This window comes from Maylandia zebra, linkage group LG13, assembly GCF_041146795.1.
Source record: "Maylandia zebra isolate NMK-2024a linkage group LG13, Mzebra_GT3a, whole genome shotgun sequence".
NCBI classification, from domain to species: Eukaryota; Metazoa; Chordata; class Actinopteri; order Cichliformes; family Cichlidae; genus Maylandia; species Maylandia zebra.
Genome location: NC_135179.1, coordinates 25,570,892 through 25,576,363, shown reverse-complemented (window position 1 = coordinate 25,576,363; position 5,472 = coordinate 25,570,892). Strand labels below are relative to the sequence as shown.

The window sequence follows — 5,472 nt, the reverse complement described above, 5'->3', positions numbered from 1 at the left end:
CAGAGCATTTTCACTGATGGCCTCTGGGAGGAAAAGCACACCTGAGATACACACCTGGTTTTTGCCACAAAGGAGAGCGAGTTTAGAGTGAAAGCAGGGGTGGATTCATCACAATTAGCCCAGGAGGTAACCCCGAGGCAGTGCCTCATGCACAAGGCAGACAAACGCATTATCCAAGAGTATCGTAACAAGTTTAGACTTTTCGACACAGCTCCTCACCTGGAAGAAAACAGAGCAAACGGTGAAAGTCTGAGTAATGAGATTAAGACAAGAAACAAGTTGTGACACGAGTTCCTCACATTAGATGTTTTAGGCCGCTCCTCCTTGAAGTGTACCACACCTGTCCCGTCATTCGCCGACACAATTGCTGTGCTGTTGGATTTGAGTTCAACGGCAGGCAACAAACTCAAAGGTTTGTTTTCTTAGTGAGAAACTGAAGCATATCTCGAGCTGCAGTGATTAAGGCGTTCAGGAACCATTAAGCAGTTAAAGTAAGTGGTCAAATGGAAACCAGGTTGCTTGTCAATTTTGAAAGATTTAAGGATTGGGTAGCAACTTCCAGTTGAGTGAAAAGCTCGATCAGATAACATTTAAACAAATTAGATTTGTGGAATTCAAATAGAGTTTTAAGCTACTATCAAAGCTACTATTGAAATATTTCTCAATAGTCTAATGTTTGGGGTACAAATAGAGTTTAACGATCTGCAGCAAAGCGAAGCAAATCGAATCAGAAACTGGTGGTTCTGTGCTGCATCATAAGCTCCTTTAAGCATCATAAATACTTCAGCGAAGTAGTGATCATGTTATGAGTCAAAATACAAGTAATTTTCCACTAACAGGTTTCAGCACCTGTCCCAGGTTCCTCGCACATCTTTAATGGTTATACATTAGCCAGACAGAGCCTGCTGGGTCTTCTTGAAACAGGCTGCACCTATAGTGTTGTGTGTCAGTGAAATATGTCTTAATGAAGGAAAGGTGGCTTCACTGGGACTTACAGCTGCCGCAGGTATTCAAGAGTGCTCTGTTAAATGTGTGTATGATAAAAGGTTGTGATCAGGACAGTAGATTTGTGTAGAAGTTTCTTGTATACCGATCCACCACAACATTAAAACCACATGCATAATACTGTTTAGGTCTCCCACATGGCCCTAAAACAGTTCTAGTCTGTTATACATTGCAAAAGTTCTCTGTGGGAGTGTGTCCAGTTGGCTGCAGGGTGGGACCTCCTTGGATTGAACTCATTCCAGCCAATCCCATTTGTATGGAGGCCCACAAGAATTTGGATCTAGGGAATTTCTAGGATGGGTCAGTGCTTTGGGAACTTCATTTGATTCTTCAGTATTTGTAGCAAGGGAGGGGGTACTATCGTGGCTCAAGAGTTGGGAGTTTGCCTTGTAATCGGAAGGTTGCCAGTTCGAGCCCTGGCTCGGACAGTCTCGGTCGTTGTGTCCTTGGGCAAGACACTTCACCTACCGCTTACTGGTGTTGGCCAGAAGGGCCAATGGCGCGATATGGCGGCCTCGCTTCTGTCAGTCTGCCCCAGGGCAGCTGTGGCTACAACTGTAGCTTGCCTCCACCAGTGTATGACTGGGTGTGTAAAGCGCTTTGGGGTCCCTAGGAGGGACTAGTAAAAGCGCTATACAAATACAGGCCATTTACCATTTACTACTATTACCCTGTCAAGGGATACTTCGTCGTTAAAGGTGCAGTAAGTAAAACAATTTTGGGATCTAATACAAAAATATGCTGAACTCATCAGTATAGTGTATAGTATTAGTGTATAATTATATCTTCCAAAAACTGATTTATTGTCATAAACTTAGATTTAATCTATTAAAAGTATAGTCACAATAACTTATCGTGCAAACCTCCCATCTCTGGACAGCTGACAACGAGCTGCTAAACAACAACAACAGCTGGTTATAAGCTAATGTTATACCAGCTAATGTTAAGCTAATTTTAGGCCTCCTCTAATAAACAGTTTGATTACATTCTCACATCACAAGAGATGAAAACAATGTTAGAGACACTTCAAAAAATGTTTCTCTGATGCTAGCTAACAGCAGCTAATAGCAGCAAAAACAGAAAAGTTCAGATATCCTCAACAACTCACCTCAGTAGACTCCTCTCCCAAAGCTTTACAGCCACCTCCAGAGCAAACAGACATGGACACCCAGGTAAACAGCAGACTGACAGCTTGGTGGCCACCAAACTAGGCCTTTTATTATTGGCAGGAGTAAGAAAACAGAATTCAGTTGACTGGAATCTGAAATCTATTGACATCTAGTGGTGAGATTCACACACTTTACCTTTAAAAGTGTTCAGGTAGGGCGGTGGTACATGTGGTATATGTAAAAGTCACATCCATATAAATGTTCTCACATAAAGTGAGCCTAAAATCATTTGATATGATAATCTACTGTTATTTGTATATTTGAAATATTTTAGACTGAGTTGATAACCCTAGTAACTGCTTAGTGCAATGATCCAAACACAAAAATTATCCCAGCAGCTTGAGTGCTAGAGTATTAGCTTGTTTACTGAGCTGGCAGCCTTATGACAGGCTGTAAAGCGGTGAAAATGAAAGCGACTGGTTCAGACTGTTTGCTGAAAGAGTAGGTAGGGACAGTACAGCATGACAGGTGTGACTATAAAGTTGCATCACCATTGTTTTGCTCATTGCATTCACAGTTAGCACTAGTTTTTCTGCTGTCCATCATGCGTTAGTTAGGTAGCACTAAGACACGGCAGGAGCATGAAAAAGGATCCGTTTGTTTATTCATTTTTTATTGATTTCAATTTCTTCAGAGATTTTTTTTCTTTGTGAGTTTGTCTTACATTTAAGGTTCAGATATCAAATTAACAGACTTGAGCTTTCAATTCAATTCATGTGGTTTTTAGTGTTTACATTATACCAAGCTTTATTCAAACTCAAACCGGAGAGGAAGTGGGAACATGCACAAAGTCTAAACCTCTATTTAAAAATTTCATCCCTACTTTTCTCTCAAACGGTTTTGCCAGTGACTACATAACCACTCTGCATTGATCTTTCCTGTGTCCTCCTTCCTTTGCCTCTAGTTGTCTCGCATCCCCATCTTCAGATGTGACCTCCCACCCCTGCTGGCTCCGTTGCTGACATGCTGATGTCTGATGCGCAGCGCTCTGGATGTTGGTTAAGTCACGGTCATTTCCGTCTGTCCCTGTGGTGAGGCGAAAAGAGGAGCTGGATAGAGATGGAGGATGGATGCAGCCATTGTCTTGGCAGACTATAAACTATTTTTGACTTCAATTTTTCCTTGTTCTTGCACCATTTGGGAGACAAGCAGACGCCTCATCTCTTCCTGCTCTCTTCTCCTACCCATCACTCTCCTGTTCTTTATTTTTCTCTATCCACGGGTTGGCTTTGGTCACCCTGTCCACTGCCAGATGTGCGGAGGGAATAGGAACAAAAAGAGACTGGCACTTGGCAGCTCAAATGTACCAGTCTGGTTTTATTTGATGTTTTTCATTACGCTTTTCGGTGTCAGAGTGTAGAAAGTGGTCGGTTTATAAATTTCACATAGTGGCCATGCATCCGGTGACAGTCTCCTTTCTGAGAATAGTCGTGTCACTAACACGAAGTAAATCAAGAACAGACAGCAAAATCCAAACACATCAGGGAAGTTAAGCTGACATTCAAAACCCATGGCAGCCGCATCACTGGATATCATAGTTCTGTTTGGTGAAATGATGATTATCATAATTGTTCTGTGAACTGCAGCAGTATGGGGTTGTAATAGGCCCTCTGCCCTCAACAGGAACTACTGGGAATGGTGCACGAGCTTGCCAAAACCACAGAACGTACTACTCTGCCCTGTGGTTGACAATACAGGGAGAACATAGGAAAAGGCCGAATGAAATAAAGAATGAGGCACAATATAGGGTCCCATAAAGACTTTCACATGTACAGTGCCCTGTAAGTTTCAGGCACAGCAGCATGACTTGGCTGCGACTCAAGGCAATCAATAAATACCTTTCATGAGTAGATCTGACTCCACAGATCATAGCGCTGTTAGTCATGTGTGCCTCACTCCTCCAGACTTTTCTTCCCCGTCATTTGGCTGTTTCAGAGATAGCTTTGCTATAATGACTGTAAGTTATACTATGAAAAATCTGCCATCTTTTTTTTGTCTATGATGTAAAGAGAACATGAAATTGGGGTTGATTAGCTGTAAAATACAAGAAGCTTTGGGCCAATTTTGTTTGAGCCACTAGATTTACTTTGAAAAGAACAACTTCTAGAGCATTTTAACTAGACATAAGCATAAGTGTATAGGTCCACGATGGACAAAAATGTACAGGTCTTTTAGGAAATGTATTTAAAAAAGAAAAATGGATTAAAGTTGTGTTGAGATCCACTATCAACAGTCCCATCAACGGACAGAAGATTCTTAATCTGTTGTTTGTTTTTTGTTTTTTTTCTATATCAAGTTGTTGCATAAAACATTTCTGCACAATTCTGAGTATGCCTGAGTCTTTCTTGATAAAGTGAACCTTGGTATCACTTTAATGTGAAAATATCACTAGCAGTCAGATTGATTTCTTCTGTCTTCACAAATAAGTTACAATGATCCAACTAAATACACTTACTTGATTTCTTTCCAAAACTCTGATGAGAAAATTATACTTAATAGAGACATAAGAGTTTGCGGGTTAAACATGGAGCCATATTTTGAAATTATGAACAGTACCAGTGTCCATGTGTTGAAAATAATGTGAGAAAAATGCTCTGAAAAGGCAGTATTAGGCAAGATTCTAGGAGTTAGAAGGAGTTTGATAGTTCTGTCTTCGTTCTTTCAAAATCCCCTCCTCATATCCACTGTCCTCTCATACTCTGGCTGGCCCTTTTTCCAGAACTCTCTATTGGCACTCTGAACTGTCAAGGAATGATACTGCACAGTTCTGCCAGGCAGAGGTGAGGCGTAGGGTGACAGACTCACAAGTGAGAAAAACCTTCCTGCTCTTTGTCTGCACTTCTGGAATTTCTAAAGTGCTTCATGTCCAACTAGTGTGCAGGCTTTCTTCCTTGCACCCACATACCATCTTTCTTGATACTTTTAAAAATCTTTTTCATCAGGCTAACTGACAATCAGAGCAAGCTGGCCTTTCCAGGAAAGAGGGAAGAGAGTTTCTGAAACAGAGCCTTTCAGACAGAGTATGAAAAGATAATGGAAATGGATAATGCACGCTGCAGCAATGTACAGCGTGCATTATTTTCAATTCAGTTTTATTCATATAGCACCAAATCACAACAACAGGCACCTTGTATGTGAGGAGCAGGATTTTGAATTCAATTCTGGATTTAACATTAAGCCAATGAAGGGAAGCCAAAACAGGAGAAATATGCTCTCTCTTTCTAGTCCCTGTCAGGACTCTTGCTGCAGCATTTTGGATTAGCTGAAGGCTTTTCAGCGAGTTTTTAGGACATTCTGA

General features: G+C 41.2%; 1 long non-coding RNA gene across 1 annotated transcript; it reads left to right on the top strand.

The window, feature by feature from the left end:
• The first annotated feature begins 355 nt into the window (after nucleotides 1-355).
• LOC143421705 (uncharacterized) lies at nucleotides 356-4,496 on the top strand. The gene is made up of 2 exons (XR_013101266.1): nucleotides 356-491; nucleotides 3,079-4,496. It is a non-coding gene; the product is annotated as an uncharacterized LOC143421705 (long non-coding RNA).
• The last annotated feature ends 976 nt before the right edge of the window (nucleotides 4,497-5,472 follow it).